A 22,781-nucleotide genomic window follows, 5' to 3' on the forward strand; every position below is an offset into this window, starting at 1 on the left:
TGAAGGACTCTTTCCTTGTAAAATATTATTAGAATAGATACATTCTTCACATCCATGGACTTGACACCTTTTTTAAATAGCATTTGTCCAGGGAGGTTTTATATGCAGGTGAGCATGAGAGTGTTCAAGTCTACCCCTCCTACTGCTCAGAAGGGTGTCTGACCATCAGGCTATGCCCAAAGGACATTCTCCACCCATCTGTGTCATGCTGCAGTGGAGAAGTTGTGGATCCAAGGGGCACTGAGTGAATGAAAGCTTTGTTTGCTTTTTAGCCCTGTGCTCAGTGTCCTTGTTTGGAAAAGACCTATCTCCATTACCACTTGTGCTTCTGGGGCTGCTTTGGTACCCATCCCTAGCACTAGCAATGTTGGTGTTAAAATAAACATAGGGCTGACCCCTGCATTTGTTTAGGAGTTTGGAGCTGGAAATGTGGCAAATCTGAACAGGTACATGCTACAGAGGAGTGGGCATACTCAGGAGAACCTTGCCTGACAGCTGTGATTAAATTCCTAATTCTGTATCAGCTTGTTTATCTCTATCTTTTTCCCCTATTCATATTCCTGGGGAAAAAATGATAGGTTAGAGGAGGGAAAATGATAGGTTAGAGACAAGGAAAATACAGAGTTTGGTTTTAGCTATGTTAAATTAAAGGAATTGGCAAGATATTTAGAAAGAAACTTTAGAGACCAACAGTAGAATTTAGATCACTGTGAGAAACAGGAATATTAACTGTTTTGTACAGGGGTGATGGGATCACATAAGATTATTATTTTCCCCAAGAAGATTTATCAAAATATTGTAATATCATCCTAATTTGTCAGCTATTGTGAAGCCCAGGCACCTCAGCCAACTTTTCAAATTTTGCATAATCGTCCATGTCTATGGGAAATACAATGAAATATGCTCTGTTCTTAATTGATTCCTTTTGTACCATATTTTTCACACAGACTTGGCTGTTGGCCTTTCTTTGCTAAGTGAGGGTTTCAACAAGTGAAGAAGATGGATGGCCTAACCAATCAACTCCAATATATGAAAAGGTCAAAGCACTCAGAGTGCACACTGTAGACTGCTTCCAGATAGCCCAAGCATTATGAGTCAGATAAGTTTCTCTTAGAACAAACAAAATAAGGTAACTATAAGTAGTTCAAGATGGTGATGTTTTCTTTAAGACTTGAAGACCACCATGCGTAGCACTGTGGACTACAAAACAGGATAAAACTCCTTTCCTGATCTATCCTGTTGAAATAGAAGAGAACAAAATTAAATAGTTGCATTTGCAACAATGAATAGATTTGTGTCAACATTTAAAGTAAATCAAGACCGACCTGTGCAAGCAGAGAGATGTTGTTAACTTCTGTGTATGGTTACAGCTTTCTTCTTTGTAAGGGTTTTAAAGGAGAGGCTTGTAGAAACATGATGTCTGTATGTACCCTTAGGTCCTGGGCAATGGACACAGCCAAGCAAAAGGAGCACAGGAGGGCTGCCACGGCTGCTTTGTGGTCTGCCAACTGCCCTGCATTGCAATAACTGAGTTAAAGCCCAAGGTTAAATGTTTTGGTGGGTAGTGCTGGAGGATTCCTGCCCACAGCGTGCCAGTAGCAGCAGGGCTGTGGGAACTCCACTGGCGTCAGCAGAGCACAGATGAGAACCCCAGTAATGGCAGAGGTGCCAGGCCACTGGCAAGCCAGGGCCAGCTGAACCTGTCTTCTCACATGGGCAAACTCAGTGCAGCTGGGAAGGGAAAACTCTTCAGAATGATCGGAGGAAGTATTTGGTTGCCAAATCCTCCCAAAACAGTATGTGTGCTAATTTTTAATGGGTTTCTGTTACTTTCAGGCTTATCTTTAGTTCCTGCTCTACTGCACTTGGCAGGAGAGAAATAAATGCAAGCCATTATTGCTGCACTATCTAGAATACCAAGCATGTTTTCATTACATCTAGCTAACATGAGCAGAAGATAAACTGGCAGCTTATTCACTCTCCTTTATTTACCAAAATAAAGGAGAGTGATAAGTGGAGACCTCATGCAGAGGAAGCTGTGGTGGCTCTGGAGGTACATCTGTACAACCACATACGAGATAAAGACAATAATACTGCTCTGAATGGGACATGAATGACAGATGTGTATTTTAATTCTATTTCTATCTCAAACAGCTTGTGAGGATTTGGGAGATATATAACCATGGGTATTTAATGAAACATCTCTAATCTTGTGAAGGAGCTTCATCTCAGCCCATGTGAGATCCTAATTCCCACTCAAGTAATGTGTAACTTTCAGGAAGAACCTGTGCCCAGTAATATTACCCTGGCACTTTCTGAGAAACACAGGTGTCCAGCTTTGGGAAAAGAAATACTTGAATCTGCATTTGATACAAAAGCCACTCTCTCTGCTTTGGAAAAACAGACTACAGGACAGAAAATCAACTAGAAGACCTATAAAGCACAGCTTTTTGCAGATATTGTGAGCTTACAATAGCCCCCACTCATCCCAGGAGCCTGGCTTTCAGTGATGGACTGAGGTGTCAAAACACCTTTGCAAGTCTGGGCTCTGGTATTTAGGACTCCTGCTGGAAAAGTGTGGTTGAAAGCAAAGGGGAGGGGAGATGGGGTGGAAAAATGCTCATCATGTGGAGGTGTAGGCATGTGAAGTGAAACTCCAACTACAATTTTAATTGCAAATATGTAGTGGAGGCAATGGAGCTGTAACGCTCTGCCCCATTAAGACTCCAAGCCCTAACACTGGGATGATCTGACTCGCTGGAGGGTGGGAAATTTAATGTGCTGTAGTGCTTCCCACAAACAACATTTGATTTCAAAACAGTAAGTATACCAGAGTTGTTCCAAGCTGTTCCAAGCAGATAAGATTTAAAACCCAGCATGCTAGCTTTACATTGGTGACTAATGTTTGAATGGAGGTGCAGAGCAGAGGTATCTTCAGGTAGATAATCTCACTGGGTAAATGAGATTTGGTCTGTGTTTTTTAGCAAATTTGGACTTAGAATAAATTATACTTTTTTGAAAAATTATGGGCCTTGTTGTAAATGCACTTTGCATCTCACATAGTTTAAAAAATGCATGTGTATTTAATCCATTAGTACTTAGCTGCCTCCCTGAGGTCTAAAGTCCCAGCACCTGCATCTGGACATGAGCTGTTCCCATGGATCCCTCCCCATCCTTCAGCCATTCACTGGATAGGCATCTCCTGATGGATGCACCAACTGGGAATCATAGAATCATAGAATGGTCTGGCTTGGAAGGGGCTTTAAAGGTCATCTAATTCAAATCCCCAGCCATGGGCAGGGATGCCACCCACAATTCCAGGTTGCTCAGAGCCCCATCCAGCCTGGTCCTGAACACCTCCAGGGGTGGGGCATCCACAGCTTCTCTGGGCAACCTGTGACAGTGCCCCAACACCCTTCCAGTAAAGAATTTTTCCCTATCATCGTATCTAAACCTACTTTCTGTCAGTTAAAAGCCATTCTCCCTTGGCTTATCATGACAGGAAAATCCCAAATCCCAGCATCAAAGGATACTTCTCTTTTGAATGCCACATCATAATTCCTTCCCACCAACAAAACAACTTCTTAGTGGTTCACAGATGAAAGATTTTGTTTGATTTTTGGTTCAGATACTTGTGTTGGAAACATCCATTATACATATTAAAACCTGCTGCATCTTAAAGTGTTTTGTTCAGAGAAGGGACTTAAAGATGGAACCAGGAAAATTATCAGCTGCATGCCACATGAGAGAATTAGGGACCACAATTTGTCAAGGGTGTAACAACTATATTCCTTAGAGCACATGTAATCTCATGCAACTCTTACAACCATTCATGTGTTTTGTCTTCAAGACGCAACAATCTATTATGCAACAAATGCCCCCCCTCCCCACACACAGGACCATATGAAGACTTGCACCCACAGATGAGTCAAGAGGCATTTTCTTGCCCATTGGAATTTACCTGAGATGAATGATTCCTTTTTTCCTAACCCTTCTGTTGGTGATTCCATTGTACCTGTGAGGTCATGAATCCAAAGTTACCATTCCTGGCTTCAGCTGCTGCAGCAGGTAGGTCAATCCTGCCTCAGCTGTCTCTAGACAAAACCAAAAGCAAGAAAATCAGTGTTGTGGTGAAGTGCAAAATGTGAAATAGCTGCCAAGAATTTTAAATTTAGAAGGATTAAAAAGAAGCCTATCACAACCACCAGTGAACAACTCTCTAAAAATAAAATCTTTCTTCCAAAAAAATTGAACCTGTGTTTTCTGTTGAACACTTAATCCTCCAGGGCTCACAGAGCACATTGCAATTTCTCCTTCACTTTTATCCTTGTCTCCTTCCTCTGGTCTGGAAAATCTGGTAAACAAATGAAATGGATTCAGCTTCTCCCTTCTAACACTTTTGTTATGTTGGAGCTCACATCCTTGTCCCTCTGACAAAGCTTTAACTGCATCTTCCCCCTTAAGCCTCCTTCCCTATAACCTGAGTGGAACTTCCAGCTGGTTCTTTAACTTCCTGTTGTGGACCACAGAAAACTATTCAGGTAGTCTTAGTGGGCATAAAACGTTAACGCCTTAAAAGAAATATTTGATTTTAATTATTGCTGCTACAAAATGAGTGTGATTAATCTTATTTACTACTTCACCAATGGCTATTCAGCCTTAGTCACATTCCTATGAGGCAAGTAAGTAAATGGCATTGAGGAAGATTCCCAGCCCAGATCTAGGTATGAATCAGTGGCAATGCTCAAGTTCATAATTCCCACAAGAATCCTCCACAGACTGTTAGAAAATAGGTGGGTTTGTTTTGTTTTGTTTTGTTTTGTTTTTTCCAATGGAATGGGCAATATCCTTTGCTTCCCCCACAAAGACTCATCAGGAAGAGCAAATGCCATCTCATGCTTCCCTAAACAGAATCAGAAAGAGAACAACTGAGTGAATGAGGACAATAATCTTTGGGTAATTTTTAAAACTTCTAGGTGATCTTTAAAACTTCTATTTGATTCCCACAAGGATGCAGAGCCAAGTTTCCAGAGGTGCCAGTACCTAAAAAACATGCTTAATGTATGATCACTAAGTGAAAATTAAGATACAAAGCAGGAATATTGAAGTGACACGATAGGATGTTATTTCTACTTTCACTATTGCTCACCAGTAAGTGGAGTTCACTAAGTTCACCAACAGATCCATAAAGTAAAATAAAAATACTCTGATAGAAATACTTTGGGGAAAAATTGAGACTTGTAAAATAATATATGGATGTTTTCACAGTACCATATGATTTTGTAACAGAGTTTTCTATATTCTGGTTATTACCATTTAGCACTGGAATGAAAATCCATTAGAAGAAAGAAAGAAAGGAAAAAAAAAGGGTTGTTTTTCCTTAAACCCTTAATCACAGAGCTGGGCAGTATTTTATCTACATTTCTGAATGCACAGGACTCTATTTTTTTAATTGTCTACTTAAAATATAAAATACTTAATATTTCAATGTCATGTAAATTAGAACATTCAAACAAACAAGATCTTTCTTAGCTATGTCACAGGTGGCCTTCCAACGCTGACTTGATTTTTCACAGAAGATTTATTTCCTCTTTTAGTGGCATAAAACACCTTTGAAAATTTCAGTCTAATGTTTCCATCTTCACTTTCACTAGTTTTACAAGAAAATACAGCTTACAAAACTAAAGTAACTCATTAACAACCACAATAAGCCTCATGTCACCTTAGCATCAGCAGGTCAATTGGATACATTTCCAAAGGTGCTGGAAGATTTGGAGCACAGCCTAAAGTAGGCTTTTCAGGACCCTCATTTCTTAAACAGAAGTTTGTTATGGTACCCATGGAGAAACTCAGAGACTGAAATTTCCCAAAGCACTATTTTTTATCATTTGTTTATTTATTTGCTTACTTTTAGCTGCTATGCAGAGAGAATCATATTTGCAAAAAGGGATCTTTTCTGTAAGTTCACAAACGCACACCATGTGTGTCAACCATAACTGGTTGAAATAAATTCCTTGCAAAGAGGAGGAATTCGACATGGGCATAGGTGACTCTCCTATATGCACAACACTTTACATGCTTCACTGTCTTAATTTGAGCAAAGAGGAACAGAGCCATGCCCAGTAAGTGGGTGCCTTTGAAAACCAAGCCTCTATTATTCAAGTGTCTGCCTCTATTATTGACAGTGTCTCAGAAGGTAGGATTGTTGCCAGGAGTGTATTTTGAAACTATCCAAAGCACCAAGTATGAAACTCTTCAAAACCACAAAGTTTGTGGTTGTGCTCGGCCACGACCCTCAACTTGGGTGTCCCAGCCATGCTGTGATAGGGGCACCCTGCATTACACTGCAGAGGAAGCCCTGGAGGAAAGTCCTGGACCTGTGCCCAAAGCCTCAAAACCAAGCACTGGTGACTTGTGGGGACCAGGTTCCTTTGGGAGCTCTGAGCATTTTAGGTATTTGAGGCTGCCACTTCCTGCATTTTGAGGCAGATGCTGCTCCTCCCAAATCCCATGCTGAGGGGACTACATGCCAAAAGCAGCTTGGTTTTTTCCTCTTCCCTGTGCTCTTCCCAAGAAGGAGACAGCTTAGCCCATGATGCTTTCCAAAGATGATATAACATTACCTCGGGGAGGCTGTGCCCCCAGTCCTGTTAGGGCTCTGTCACAGCACATCAGTCTGGAGCACAGGCTTGCTCCTTGCTCCACGGTATAAAACGAGTTCCTTCCAGCAAGAGTTTTACAGCGAGCTCACAGTTGCTTTAAATTAGAAAAGTTGGCAGGTGGCCAAGGAAAGGAGCGGGGAGCTGGTTCAGCTGAGACAGACAGACAGAAAACTCTGTAAGAGCATCAAGCATAGGTTTTCACAAAGTACCTTTTTTTGTCATACCAGCATTTAAATTTGTTTAAAAGGATTTTGAATCACCACAAATTACCTCCTGGCTTGAATCTACAACTTTTACACTACCCAAACAGGGTACATTGCTTTCCCTGAAAAATCAGATGTCATCTACTGAACTGTGAAGGTAAGTTGTAAATGATTCTACTTTCCTGAACTGATTTCTCTGAAATGATTTTGAAGAAAGGAATGTAATAGAAAGATCTTTCAGTAAAATGCATATTTTTTCCCGAGATACATGTGATTCTGTTAGAAATAGACTGTTGTGGTGCCTCGGTGAAGTCTGCTTATGTATCTTCTTATGTAAGAGATGAGTAATAAACTTGGACATTTATGCACAAAACATCCCCATCAGAAAGTTAGCAGACAAATTGTTTAAAAATCAAGCATGTAATCAAGCTTTTTTTTTTTTCCTAGCCAAAACAAACAAAAAAATGTTTTAAATGTCTACCTTTCACAGGGTTCAGGGTGATTAAATTACCTAAAACATTTTTAAATTATTTCTCTCTGTCTAGCATTAATCTTACATTCTACCAACCAGAGATTATTTGCGTTTTTTCACTCATGAATGATTCCATCATCATTCCAAATCGTCACTCTAACTGTAGTTGCTATGGTTTCAAAGAAACTTGTTTTGCAAAAAAAATAACAAAAACAACATCTATAAATACCAAATAAACCATTTTGCTTCAGGCTTGCGCTATTGCAAAGCTAAGCTCCTGCATTTAACTTATTAAACTCTCACAAATATAACCATTTGTTATTTTGCTGCTGTGTTTCTTCTGTTTGGCTGGGGTTTTTCCCAGGTCATTTTACTTTTTGTGTTTCCACTGCTACCAGCAATGTTCTTTGTGCCTAAGAGTAGGTTGGTGAGAGACTGTGTTGTTAAATAAAAATGAAATGCTGAGTGTAAGTGATTAATCACTACCTTGGTCTGGGTAGGTGAGAGTATAAGTGGATTAGCAGTCTCAAGCTCCCTTTTTTCCGCTGGGTCTCTGGTTACCATTACCCAGGCGAGGCTGAGGTAAGCATTGCTTGCTGCCCAAAATCTGATAGTCACAGGGGGGGCTAATTCCTCTAACCCACTCATTTTCAAAGAAATGATGAAGCTTTTCAGGCAGTTTTAGGAAAATTTGGGTGTGAGCACACCCACAGCCCTTGGAGCTGTACAAGCAATGACCATTCAAGAAACTGCTTCAGAAACCACACAGCTATTGTGTTCTATAGCATGCTGTGTTTAAGAAGCAGAAAATCCCTTCTTCCTGTAATGCCTGACCCCTGTTTTCCCTGCCTTGGGACAACTTCACCTGTGCTACTGGAGCAGCTCTACCGTGGTGAGAATGGAGGGCTGTCAATGCCCCTAATGCTGTTTTCCCGTGAATCACACTGTAAAAAATGTGTTTAAGAGCAAAGAAGCACAGAGCAGAGAGGGGAGGGAAGAGTGCAGAAAAGCAAAACTGGAAGTGGAGGAGCTGATATGCCTGCCCACTGTCATAGAAGAAATGTTAAAATCCTGTTGACTTTGAAGCCCCAGTATTAAGTTTGTGCCAAATGGGAAGCTCACCGTCACCATCCTTGCTGAAATCTGGAAAGGTGGACCCGGGAACACCTCCATCTCATGTCTCTCCTGGGTGAGAACTACATGGTGTAGGGACTGGAAAGTGTATTGACTCTCTCAGTGCTTGCCTATTCCTTGTCTTTCCTCTACCCCACCAATCTGATGAGTAGGTGGGAGCAAGGGTGGTAAAGGCTGCTTCATGTTGCTTACTGATACTGGAGGCAGGAGGGTTTCTGAAAGGGAATATCTCAGACAAAGGGACTGCTTCTGGCTCAGCAGCAATGACAGGAAAGGATGCAAACAAAGAAGGCAGTGTTTCGTTATTTCATGCCCTTCATCATCCCCACACTTCACTGTTGCACTTATCCATGGTTCAGTCACAGTGACAAGGTGAGGAGGTAAATAGAAATCCACATTTCTGAGGGCTGGGATTGAGTGTCTGCAGGAGAAGTTCTTCTGTCCCATTCTCATAGCTAACTCATATCCTCAATTCTCTGTGACATGCCCATTCACAAGTCTACCCACACACTCGTAAGCCTGATTTTCAGAGTCCTTAAACAGATGTTGTATGAACATTATATATTCTGCCATTGCATGATCAAATAACATCCCTGTTACCAGAGGATCACATTGCAAACAAAGAAACTAAAATTTAGATTCACCAGAAAAACTGAACATCACAGAGAAGCAAAAATCCTAAGACTTCAACCTTTTACATAAGTAATGGTAATTTAAAAAGTGTTTCTGATTCAGAGGTGTTGTTTGTCACAGATGCAAGACAAGCCAAACTCTGTTTTCACTGCTGAAGTGGACTCTGTTAGTCAAAACGACAGCAAAATGATTAAGTTATTGCCTTGGCAGAGAGATCTAGAGTCTTTTCAGGCTCATCTTCATGGTCCTACCTGGAAAACAAAGGCTGCAAATGAGATAACCACTGGGCAGGTTTATATTTTAGTTACAGATATCAGGCTGCAACTGCCAGCAAAGGGTATTTATTTCTGCTCCCAGTCTCTCTAAAGTAAAAGGTGCACATCACCTCTCTGCATTTCTCTGTTGGGCTGAAGAAGGAATCTATATTACTCTGATTTCCCAAAGCTGAAATAAACAGTTCATGTTCTTCATAAATTAGGATTCAGTTTTCATTTTTGGAAAAGCAGTATGAAACTGTTCTTGGTTGTCTACCCTCAAGACTCATCCGATGTTGGATGCAGATGGGAGAGCCCAAAGTGATGAAAGCAGAACAGCAAAGCACCCGATTCCAGTCTTCAAAGATACTTTACAGTTTCACTAAACCTTAGAGCAGGGATAGGGCCATGTGACCAAAGAGTCTACACATTTCTGTGAGGTGTGGGAGTTGGGAAGAACAGAACAGTTTAGTATAAAATTAATTCTTATCACAGAGGATAATGAGGACTGCTTTTAAAGGGGAAGAATAGGCTATGAATAATGGCAAAACACATCCTGGCAGTGAGAGATATACAGTTATAGAATAATCCAGAGGGAAAGAAGGGAAAAGTCTCACTGGCTGCGATGTTTCACTTACTCTGGGCAAACCTAGCAGAAGTCTGTGGGGAGCAATTATTCCTAGGCTGAGAGATGTGATAGCCCATATGTTGTGCTGGCTTAAATGTATTGGCTCATCTTCAGTCTATCTACTGTATTTGTCTTCCTCATCCATGTGAGTGTCACGTCTCTCAGAGCCACATGGGGCACAGCCTACAGAAGTGGAGGCCAAATCTCAAAAATTTAATGGAGATAGTTGATTATGTTTGGATACCATCAGGCCACCCATCTTATTTTCAACTCACATTCTCCCCTTCTCTTTTGGAGAGACCCCAAACCCAAAATGAGACATCCTGCAACAAACAGGAACATCTCTTTGGCAGGAGTCCAAGGTTAAAGTTAAGGGAAGGGATAAGGAAGGTTTAAGGAAAGGAACTGTTCGGTTAAGGGAATGGGTTTCTTGGATGTATCGTAACTCATGCACTCCGTTTTATTTCTCTCTCTCTCTTTTTTTTTTTCTTTTTTCTTTTTTACATTCTTCAATAAAGATATTATTCTTTCAGGAAAAAATGAGAGTGGGAAGAGCATTAATAGCTGAGGTGGGACCTGAAATGTAGTTTAAAAAATGTGCAATAAAAACAGGGAGTGACATTGCTGTAAACCAAGGAGAGCTGGAAGGGCAGAGCTGAAGAGATGAGTGTCCAGCCTGCTCACCCCACCTCTTCCCATTGGTCTGCTGGGCCTCGTGACTGGATTCAGGCCAGCGTAGGAGTCCCATCACTGCAGCACAGGGGAAAGTGATTTGTGAGCTGCTGAGAGAGAGACCTCCCTTGGGGTTTTTACCCCTTGGAAAAAAACAGAGAAAATTGATTTTTTTTCTGGATTTGTCCAGGAAAACTCTCCCTTTTCTTGGAGGGGGACTCTCCTGGTGCTGGAACATACATCTGCTATTCTCACTAGCAGTTACGACTCAAGACTAAAAGTCTTTTTCCTTTTCAGGAGTCTATAAAAACTTGATGTTATGCCAGCCTTTCTAGGCCTGCACTGATGTTCCTGCACAGCGCCAGTCTGCTGCCTTTCAATGCACCTGGGGATTGAACCAACTTCCCCAACACATCCCAGACTGCTTCCAATCCTTTTTTGCTATCACTAAACAGTGGAAATGCAGAGAAGTATGTAGATCATTCTTTGCATCTATTCTGTCTTCTAGACACCATGTTAGTATTCATTTTACAGAGTAATTGCCCGCCTCCTTTGAGTCTCTGTAAGTTCCAGCTCTGCACAGACGTGCTCTGAAAGTTATCTTCCAGGGATTATCCTTTCTTGGTCCCTAAACCTAAGATCATAACCCTGCATTAGCAACCCATGCAGTCCTACTTATCTTTGCTCGTCTCCTCCTGTGAATTACCCACCTGCTAGCCTCCTTCTCACAGGCCTTCCATTTCCTGGTGTTTCTGTGTGTTTAGCCAGGGTAAACCACTTTACTGCTTCCTCACAGGAGGTTCCTGAGAGGGGCAGCCATTCTCCCAAAATTACAGTGGCTGATGGGTCATCCTGTAACCTACTCAAATGATCTGGGAAGGCACTCTCCAGCTTCTGCACAGCTGATTTCCCAGTGGAAAGAAAAAGGCTGCTTTGGCCTCTCTTGAGTTATTGTTCGTGCCATCCAGTGCAGATATTCCAGCTAGGAAGTGGTGATACGTATCTGCAGATGACCTCTGACCTCTGACCAGCTTTGATGTTGGCCAGCAAGAAACTATTCCAGGGAGAGGCAGCAGTTTTGGGAGTGGGAATAGGATGGACTATGCTCCAGCAAAATAGCTTGCATAAAGGCCTGGTGTCTGGATTACAGTCCCTGCTCCTCTCCCAGAAGAAGAGAATTCTCATTTCTTTCCCTACCTTGGGTAAAGGCAAAGGAAAATAAGGAAAAAATGTTGTTTTTACTGACTCAACTTGATCATCATTAATTTTTCCATGTGTCCGACAGTCCCACATGGGAATACAAAGTTCAAGTAACATCAATAGCCAGACAGATGGAAACAGTTTAGGCAGGATGAGCAGGACCAGTAGTCCTGGCTAACTGTGAAAGTCCTATTCCCTCTCCCCTCCTTCCTGCACCCCCAGAGAGAGCAGGTACTCCCTGTCCAGGGTAGACCCCTGGGGTCTCAGGGGGGCTGTGCTGCATAGCCTCCTTGGACCTCCATGGCTGTGCAGTGAATATTATTTGATTCTCTAGCAAATGGGCTGTATTTCTCTGTATTTTAAGATTTACACATGGGTTGCACAGCTATACAATGAACTGGGGTTTTGGAAGCTGCACTGGAGACTGCCTTCAGCTTTTTAAGGAGAATTCAGAAGTTCCGCTGCAGAACAGCCTAGGATGGCTGTCTCCATGCTGACAGGCCACACACCTCAGTCCTGATCCAAAATTCCTGTTCATGGAACTCCTCAGACACTGGGTCACACCTGAACTGTGCCTCCTGCACTACCAGGAGGTGCCTAAATTGTAGGATCTGTTCTGTACTGCTGGTCTGAGAGCCTGCTCTGAACCTGTCTGGAGTGTCTGCCTCTGACAGATCTAACAGAATACAGGAGAATTTTTATTAAATGTAGATAATCCTTAAACTCATCAGGAGAAAATATCCAGGAAAAAAGAAAAGAGCACCTTGGGAAAAAGAGCTGTTAGAAACCACCGATTATCTTGTATTCTCTCTTTCTGCAGACTCACTCTGTCCTTGAGAGCCAGGGTTTCTCTCTGAGACTTTTGATTGCTAAAGGCTGGGGAAAAAATATCTGAATGGTGGGTGTAAAACACCTGTTTCTGCTGCCCAACAGGGCATGTATTAAATTGATGGAGAAGGTACAATTGACACCAAAGAAGGCTTTAATCATCAGCACCCTGCTATCTAAAAGTCCCTCCCCTCATACCTTTTCTATGTAGCCTCCCATGGGCAGCTCCACACGGTTCTGGCCCTTCCTCTCCTTCTCTCTTCCTTCTGCAGTTCCAGCTCACACCTTCCTGTCCCTAGCACAGCCACCTATCCCTGTCTGTCCCTTGTACAATGTCTTACCCTTTCTGTCCCTTGCACAACCTCCTGTCCCTTCCTCCTTGCAGCACTGCCAGCAGACTCCAATTGACTCTCTACTAGTAAATTCATTCTTTTATCACACCCAAAGCTGTGAGTCCAAGGCTGTTCCCACTCTTTGGTGATTTACACAGCTTCAATATATCGGGGGCGAGATTGCCTTTAGCACTATCCCTATCTGTCTTACCACAATAAATCCCTGTAGTGAGACTCAGGTCACAACTGAGGTCCAATCAGTCCTCACAGTTCCTTTGGTGTATGTGACACAAGAACGTGCACAGATTGGGTCTGCTCTGGGTGCAGCTCCAGGGATGCCCAGGGCTGCTGTATCTGGCAGGATTTAGGCCTAGATTTCTTCTCCCGCAGATAAGGGCTTGTAGCCAGGAGGATTGTTTTCATACCCCCCGAACAAGTTAAACGCCCGTGTGAAGTACTTTGATGAGATGTGTCTCTTGGCCATTTCCAACCTGACTCAGCAATCAGAAAGTTGTATCACCTCTGCAAGGACAGGCTGGGGTTGTAAAACTCTCCATTCCCTTGGTTAGGACCATTTTCTTCATTAGATGGGATGGCCGGGACACTCACTGCTATCAGTGCTTATGCTTGAGCAGCCTCTGCATTGACTCTGGCACGAGCTTTGGATTCTTTGTCATTAAGACTTGATGATCCCATAGCAAAAACAATTTTGTTTGCATGGAAGAACTGCCAAGACACCCTTAAAAGGAAGGCTCTGCCAAGAGCAGACTGCTGGAGATGCTCACCACTGCTCCGACTACCCCAGGAGCCATCCTGAGCAAGCCCAGGAGCAGACTTGTGCCTCCCCTGCCCCACTGAGTCCCCATGCAGAGGGGAGACAGCCTGGTCCTTTCAGACCCATGGCCAGAGCTGGGCAGGACCATGCCCTGGCACAGAATCCCCCCACCAGAGCAGCCCAGCCAGCCATGTTCCTGTACATGCCTCCATTCCAGCTGTCAGCGGAAGCAGATGTTTCTAATTTATCACTAAAACCAAACAACTTAATCCACCAAATATGCAGCAGTACAGGGTGAGGGGGGGGCCTTTCACTTAAAGCTGATTTATAAATTGGATGATTAAGGTTAATTTGTCTATGAATGAGGCAAATCTGTGTCAGATATTGTTACTAATGCTTTCTCCCTCTAATTTTTGCAAGTCCTAAACATCCAAAGCCTTTTCAACCTGAGGCAATGGGAGGCATTCCTGTTCTGCTGGCCAAAAGCATCTGGCACTGTTCCCTTTCATCAAGATCTCCAATATTTATCTATTTAGCCCTTCAGAACATTATCTGGGTGTAACAGATGTCACAGCCCGCTGTGGTACGGGTGCCAGAGGCAGGCCTCAGCAGCAAACCTAGCATACCCTTTGTTGCTTTTAGGAATGTTGATTCCCTTTGGCTGCCTAGTAGTGATGGCTGGAGGGCAGCCTGGCACCAGAGGAGCCTGTGCTGGGAGCCCCTGGCAGTGGGGACTGTGCTCAGGGCTTGCAAAGAAACTGCACCTTCTCAACACGGCTGAAAGTCCTGATGTGAAGGGTCCTGAGTCCAAGCCCGTTTCAGATTAGACTGAGAAAATTATTGGGTTTCTTTCCCTGTGTTTATCAATCCATGGCCAAGCTCAGATCATCTGTATTTCAGCACGTGCACAGCTATTGATCCATCCAGCTACAAACAATAAACACACCCTCTTCCTGCTTCTGCTGACACCCACTTCAGACCATGAGCTCCTGCTGCTCATAGCTTGTGTCATTGTTCCTGAAAAAGGGCTCTTCTCCAGGCAGCTGGCACTCAGCCACAGCACGTCTGCCATGCACAGCAGCAGTGAAGTAATAGCAATGCAGTAACCTTCGAAAGATCTTAAGAGCACAAACCTTGTGTGCCTGTGAAAGGTGAGGGGGAAAGGCAAACCCAACCGGCAGTAGGATTGTTAAAGGATCTGGACATCCACAAAACAGAAAATACCCGGTGCAGGAATGGGAGGGGTCCTTGTGTAGGGCCTTGGCAGCCCACAGAACCCCACCCTGAGGTGCCAGGCTGGGAACACCAGGAGAAAAAATTGGCACACTAAACCTAGCCTGGGAAAAGTACTGATTTGTTTGGCTACATCTCTAAAAGTAAGGATTTCATTCGGTGTCCTTGCCTGATGGACCTTGCAGTGCTCCTTATTCCTCAAGAGCCAGTGCCCCTGCTGCAGAGGGGGACCCAATGGCACAGGCTGACCCCTGGGTGTTAACACACAAAGATAAGTCCCTTCAGCCCAGGGGTGTGGGCACCTGTACTGCAGCCACGGATAGCACACTGCTCTTGGACCTTTGGGCTCTCAGGTTTAATTGTAAAAGCTGAGTGGATTGTAAGAAAATACAAAATAGCCTCATGTGCAGCTCTCTGCTGGGGGCACTGCAATGGTGATAAGGCTGGGGGGTGCTGTTGTAGCGACCCGTGCCCCTCTCCTTAGCAGTCTCTTTGGCTGTAAGCAGGATCTCCCGGAGCTGGAACAGTCAGGAAATCCTTTATTTCTATTCAATAGTAGCATTAGATTAGGTACCAGGATCTCAGTGATCTTCTCTTCAAATCCAAATATCAGGTAGGCTAAAGGGGTGAGTGAAAAGGAGAATAGAAGCAAATCAGAAGAAAAACAGCAGTGGCAGCAGCAGTGGGAGCTGGAATCAGAGACCCTAGTGCTCTGCTACAGCTACTACATTCCCATCCCTCCTATACACAAAATGTATACAGCAGCCTGGAAAACAATGGGTTTGAGAAAAAAACTGAAGACACCTGGAACAACACTGAGCTTGAAAAGAGCTGAAGCAATTCTAGTTTTTGTCTAACAAAAGAAATCACTCTTTTTTGTAATCCAATCCAGACAAGCCTGTATAATTTTAACAGTTTTAAACTACATGCAATGGGTGCACCATAAACAATTTATTCTGCAATGGTGCAGTCTGGTTTTCAGTCATGAAGCCTTTTCCCAAAATAAGAGATGCCATTAAATTCTCTTTTACCAGTGATACATCTTTTTACTTATTGAGAACTGGGCTGTGCTTCAAATGGAAATTTACACTCTAAGTGGCTTCTCCTCTACCTAGTTAAAGAGGTGCCTTCCCTCATTCCGTACCCATAAGGGATGGTCAGAGATATCCTCAAGTCTGAAAGCTTTGTGCTTACAGGAAGGAAACTAATTGCAGCTCATTGCAAGAAAAGAACGTTTAACTTTGATGTTTTCAATAGCTTGGTCTGAAATAGCCTCAACCTCACTCCAGACCTGATGAAAAGTGATGAATTTGAATGAGCAAAGTTGTTTCAAATTTCCAGATATATCTTGTACATGACATACTGAGGCCCTAATTTTTATTTCTGCTTGTTTTTTCCAAGGTTATAGAGAAGAAAGGGATATAGATTTAACTTATGGAAGACTTGATCTGTGCATAAAGGACCATTTTCTTAAACTGTCAGAAGATTAAATATAATGTTTTGCAATCATGTTCAAGGTACATGAGCAACAGATTTTTGATGGGAAAATGACACAAGTTACTGATAGAAAGCCTGCTCTCTAATACCTGGGGAGTTTATTTTGCCTTCCTACCTCTGATGAAGTAGCAGTACTTGAAATAGGTTTTGCTTTTGGCTGAAGATACATCCCACAATGGAAAAGAGAGAATGTCCTTGCCTTAAAGCATCTCTGAGATTCATCCATGTTGTCTGACCTCTGAGAGGAAAGGCATTTTAATAAAAAATCCTTTCTGACCCTCAGATGGAAGATCACATGAGTGCAGGCTGGGGACGTTTATATCTGAGCGTGAGAGTTTCTTTTGATGGGTTTTAATGTTATATGTTGTTGATGTTCCTAAATTATACAGCTCAATGAAGCATTCAAAAACAAATGTTCAACTCCCCCTGGGGTATGGTACAAGGCCTAAGGACAAGCTTTGATGTGGATATAAAGCCGTGATGGCTGTCAGATCCTGAGTCATTTCCAGTGGCACCAATGTGACCAGAAAGGGAATATATATGAATTCACACAGTTTTGAGCCAGAACTTCAACTTCTGCTGCTACAAACTGATTATGCTGCCTTTGCAATCAGTGCAGCAGTACTGGTGCATACCAGCTCAAGAACCGTTCAGATTTCGAGACAGAAGTTACATGGGCAATATATTACACATTACATTTTAAAAAGGAGATTTGCCTTTTACATTTTAATGATATATTAAAATGAATTACAAACAAAAAAGTCAAAATTCTTCCTATTTTTAGTGCACAGTTTGAAGCATCAACAGGGATTTGCAGATCCTGAGTCCTTGCCCATTTTTCCCTAGTCCCTACACTAGCTGAGACCACGTGAGTTAGTGTCACTAGCATCTTGCCTCAAGTGAGAAATTGCTGCATCCTAATTTGCTGTCTTGGCAGGCCTGAGCAGGTGTGCAGCAGAGTGCCTAGAATGGGGGCTGGCAACATGGGACATCCACATAAGAGTTGCAAAGGATCTTAGCTGGACCCTCCCAGATCCAGTTAAGGAAGCAGAACTAGTCCAGCATACATCTGTGGCTATACTAATTTTGTTGTTGTTGTTTTTCACAGAAGTGATACATCATTTCCCAGCTACATGTCATGTATGTGTGTGCGTGTGTGTATATATACATATGGAGCATTACTTGCCAAAATCTAGATGTGAGATCAAAGTGTGAGGGCCATGCTTATGAGCCACTCACTTAAACAGAAACATTCTTATCTTTCAAGAAAAGACTATCATGCTTTTCAGTTTTTCCCAAGCCCTCCTTATGTATGAACTGAATTTCGAAATTAAAATTGATTGCAGGTGTCTTAAGTATATTTTTCCAGGCCTTCAATTTAAACAAGTTACAGAAATACTCACCTTCATACAGTTTTTGATCATTATGATATGAATTCTCACTGACAGCAGTAAAGACCATGGGGACCTTTCCTCATTTCCAGAACCAGCTTTTTTTAATTTGGATCCTATTTTAGACTGTCAGAAGGGCTGTTTTTAAGGAGAATCATTCAATTGATGATCCCTAGTACAGCTGCCTACCACATGTACAGCAGCAGTGTTAGCACTTTTCCATTTTTCCCCACTTTCAGCCTCAGCACTGGAACTCATTACATAGCTGGCATCTCCTAAGTGCTGTGTTACTTTGTCCCTTGCTTCAAAAAATGATCTGTAATAGCAAGGTGGCTATAAATAACTAACAGCAGGAATGCACAGGGAGCTGACAGCACGTAGGATGGCAGCCCTGAGAGATGACCTCTCAGTTTCTCACTCTGCACAGATTGTAATCTCTGGCAAATATCATCTTTTTGTGCTAAGTCCACATTTGTAAAATGAGATACAATGTTTAGGCTGCCGTGCCAAATAAGTATAATCAAATGACTGGGTGATCAGCTATGGCAATAACCACAAGTTTGTAATTACCTGGGATAAAAGATGCAAAATCCCTCTGGGTCATAATCACAGAGTCATCTTGCTCTTAGAGGTAATGGGGGTCAGGTGTGCTGTATGAAATGGAAACTTCTGGATAGTAGCTGCCAGCCGATTAGACCTGCTTTAAGCAGAAGTTGGATGAGATGAACTCAAAACATCCCTTCCATCCCAAATTACCTCTGCGACTCTGTTCTAACGCTGCACCTCTGCAAATACATCCTCTTGGACCACTGGGGACCAGAGTGCACACAGCCAAAGTAGTGCTGCAGGACACAGCCTGCCTCCAATAGGGACTGATCAAGCCATGGACTGAACCAATTCAGGGCAGCTTGGTGCCTCCACCAAAAGCACTTTGGTACTTGTGACCCCAGGCTCATCCTAGAAATAGTATAGGTGGCTTTAGGTAGAACTGGGCCTCCGTGCAGCCAAGCAAGAGCAGGTTGATCTCCAGATCAATCCCCTAAAGACAATGAAAGTTTACCATTTTGGAGAATATGCTCTCATCTACCTGCCATTTCATCTTACATCACCACTGCCTCAATGTTTCAGCCCTTCTTGCTCAGCCTTTAAATGAAATAACAAAATTAAGCTTTGTGGTTCCTATGGACTCTCTGTGGCATCTGTCATGAAGTAATAAAATATGGGCTTTGTAAAAGCCCTGTGCACTGACACTGGAAATAATAGCTACTAGGATTTATATTGTTGGAACTTTTTTAAAGCAGTGAGTAAAACTAGACAATTTCCAAAGTCTGATCAAAGCAGTTTAATAGACTGTGTCACATCACAGCTGGGGACCTACTTTCTCAGGGTCTCAGAGATAACCATAGTGCCATGCCAGCAGAGCAGTGCTCCCAGCCTGCAGACAGCACAGCCCAACCAATCTTTTGTGTGGAAAGATAAATGAGAAACATAAGACATTAATTTATATATAAGGATCTACACTTCCTCTGGGAAAAAAAAAAAAAAAAAAAGAAAAAAAGAAAAAAAGAAAAAATATTCTTACATTTTTGATGTGGTTAGTGACACAGACTTCACCCAACAAGTCTTGTACTTTTCTATCTTCATTACAGCTCATGGGGTCCTGGCCAGGCTTCCTTGTTCACGTTCACAATTGCAGTTGTAACGTGACCCTTATGCTGGGAACTGTTTCCTGCATTAACATCTGTGAAGGGATATACAATAATATCCAGTAAGGCAAATGACATTTGCAGTGACCAGCTGCCTCCAGTTGTGAGGCAACGTTGCACAGGGCCACAGCAGAATGAAGCACCCAGAGGCTTGCAGTGCTTACACAGTTGTGGCGTGGCTGAACTGGGCTGGGGATAAATGACATCATCCATTCCTAGGGGGCTGCAAGTGCACTGCCCAATGGCTTGTTGTTCCCTTAGTCAAAAGCCAGATCCCTGGGGCAGAAACCAAGTCATGCCTGGGAGCAATTAAATGGCGCTCAAATTAGATGTCCCTACTGAATTCAACTCAGTTCATCCCTCAGAAGTTAGGTACATATTCTCCTTGTCTCAAAACACTTCACAGAGCAGCAGGTCATAGGTCCCAGGCAGTTTTTGCAGTTTAGCCTCTTGTAGTTATGGACAGAAAGCTGGACGGGATCCCAATACGCCCCACTCGCGGGACTGCTGCCTGCAGCCTGGGCGTGTGCGAGCAGTCTCTGTGCCAAGCCTTGCTCCTACACACCGGGTCACAAGGTCTCCAACATCATAAAACAAGACTGAAAGTCAAAAATGCCAGCTATTTTCTAAAAATAGAAAAGATGGGCTGGAAGAGAGGGAGAAAACGCGTGCTTGCCGATGGTATAGCAGCGGGGGAGGAGGTCCAGCACGGCAGCTGACAACAGACTCACCTCAGTATGGTTGAGCAATAAAGCAATAGATTTCAAACATGTATTTAAATTCAAAACAAAAAAAAGGCAAATAATTTGAAATTTAAGATATACGGTTTGATAGCGCCTCATATTTTGAAACTGTTAGTGGAGAAAGGAAAAGTGAAAACAACAGGAAGAGCTGAAGGGAGCCAAAATTAATTTATTTTGGACTTATTGTTTCAGTATTCAGCAAAGGAAATGGATATAAATGGAAACTAAATTGAAACTGAGGTCTCTCTCATTCAACAAAATATATCACTGCTACTAGACAGCAACAATGCAGAAAGACAATTTAATTATTAATAAAAAACTTTGTTTTCGTGTCTTAATAAAGCTGAAAAAAAAAAATCAACAATAAAAGCTGAACCCGAGTCTTCAGGTTCAAGAAAAACATTGATAACATAAATATGTGGGGAATTTTTACAAATCCATTGTTCACACAAGAGAATAACAAAAGGGATCATTTGATCATTCTTCATTAAAAACTATTATTTTCTTAAGCTAGAAATGCTTTTTAAAAGTTTTGAGGGCTTTTTTGTTTGTTTCTTTTATCTTTAGATTTCATAAAGCCACAAAAATTGAATTTACAGTATTTTAAAGTTTGATTCTGGACTGTAAGCTTATTTCTCTTTTTCCTTCTTTTGCAACTGAATATAATGGATTGAATGAGGACTTTGATTTTCTTTCTTACCTTTGTTGCTCCTTTAATATGGCTTTTTATCATCTTCATAAAACCTCTGTCCTTATAGCCTGCGAATTATATTACTATATTTAACTATTGTCTTTAGTCTTGAAGATATAATTTTAAAATGGAGTGAGGAATTTTTTTCCTGAAACCTTACACTTACCTATTTTCAGCTACAATATCTTTTTGTTTGTCTTCTTTGTCTCACTATTTGTTCTACCAAGGACTTGTTGCCAAAACTATGCATAAAAACTATGTTTTTATGAAGTTTAATAAGTTTAAGTAGTCAAAAGGGAACAAAGAGAGAAAAGAAAGTGGTAAACAGATCTTTCTTTTGAAGGAGAAGGAAAAATCTGAAAACAACTCATTTTGCTTTCAGGCGATTCATTGCATTTACGATATCCAAAATGCTAAACTTCTGTATGGGTTACATTTCCTGGCTGGGATACAGAGAGATTCCCAGAAAATCGAGGTTTGAAATAGAAAGCCAGCAGCAACCTCATCTGGAACACAAGGAACCTCAGCACAGGGGACAGAGCTTGAGAGTGCTGCCACTTGGGAGACATGAACTGAAACAGAGAAGCCTGTCATCTTTGTTTCATTTTGAAAACATGTGAACAAATTAAAAGCTAAAAGCAAGCGTTGTGTTTTGGTTTTGCTGTGCCTGTGCGAGCAGCATTGCTGTCGTGCCCTCCCGGTGCAGAGCACACATGCCACAGCTCCTGCGCTCCCCTTGCTCACTCTTATGTTACTGCTCAAGTATGCATTCAGAAAAGAGCCAGCAGATACAGTAGATTTATTCTAGTTGTTGAGGTCAAGGACTCCTTTTCTTTGGATTCAGCAGAGAGGGAACTCTTTCCTCATAGCTCCAGACAGGCTTTCTGCTTTGCAGTCTACTGTCAGTGCGCACCGCAGATAAAGAAACATCTGAGAGCATTTTTAAAGGATTTATCAGTCCAAGGCACTGGTGAGCTATGTGCTGTCTCCAGCGTCAGAGTTAGGAGGCTTTCAACAAGGGACAATATTTGCACAAAGTGCAAGCCAGAAGTTCCAGCTGTTGCAAACTTTTGCAAGTCATGTAAGTAAAGGGCTTTATTTTGCTGAAGCAAACTTTGTATATTCTCTTGCCTCATAAAAACTCTGAGATGATCTAAACTTTAGATGAGTTTCCTAATAGTAGTAACATTGCTATTCTGCTGTCTCTTTGAATAATGCATGTAAGTCAGTACAATAATTAAATATCTTACCTTGTTTTGCTTGTAAGTCTTGTAAAGAGCAGAATCTGTAGTGCCTCAGGCAGGCTCTGTTTGCTTTTCTGATCCCTGACCATTTCTGTTCTCTGGTTGTGATCGACATAGAAACCTTCCTGATTTCTCTATTTCGTTGATTTCAAGGACAATGAGAAGCTGGCAGGGAAGTGAAAAGGCTGTGCAAAGGAAAACAAAGAGCATAAAAGTAGTTTGTAAAGTGTTGCCAGTGAACCCAAAAGTGGTGTGTAATGCTCGTGTTGAACTTACGGTCTTCTGAGATTTTATGTGCTTTATAGTGAGGTTTAAGGAGTCACAGAATATGTGACTAGGAGGAACATTAAATAACAGAAGAAATATTTTGATTGCCTTATAAAATGTAACCTTATGTTCACATCATATTTAAATTTGTCACTTTCTCTATGGTTATCTGGAGCTTATGGCCGTGGATGGATCACCTTTCTCTGAGCTTCACAA

General features: G+C 42.2%; 1 protein-coding gene and 1 long non-coding RNA gene across 3 annotated transcripts in view; one reads left to right on the forward strand and one right to left on the reverse strand.

Annotated features, from left to right (window-relative positions):
- Positions 1 to 815: 815 nt before the first annotated feature.
- LOC120753436 (uncharacterized) lies at positions 816 to 22,457 on the reverse strand. Its single transcript, XR_005701100.2, has 5 exons — positions 22,305 to 22,457; positions 19,497 to 19,655; positions 3,962 to 4,094; positions 1,326 to 1,513; positions 816 to 1,236 (listed from the first exon to the last, which is right to left on the reverse strand). It is a non-coding gene; the product is annotated as an uncharacterized LOC120753436 (long non-coding RNA).
- C1QTNF7 (C1q and TNF related 7) overlaps positions 21,837 to 22,781 on the forward strand; it is a 36,294-nt gene continuing 35,349 nt past the window's right edge. Inside the window, exon 1 of one of the 2 annotated variants that reach the window (XM_040065649.2) lies at positions 21,837 to 22,135. The gene's annotated coding sequence lies outside the window, so the exon portion shown is untranslated. The remainder of the gene's footprint in view (positions 22,136 to 22,781) is intronic. The other variant, XM_040065647.2, reaches the window with a different exon arrangement.

This window comes from Hirundo rustica, chromosome 5, assembly GCF_015227805.2.
Source record: "Hirundo rustica isolate bHirRus1 chromosome 5, bHirRus1.pri.v3, whole genome shotgun sequence".
NCBI lineage: Eukaryota > Metazoa > Chordata > Aves > Passeriformes > Hirundinidae > Hirundo > Hirundo rustica.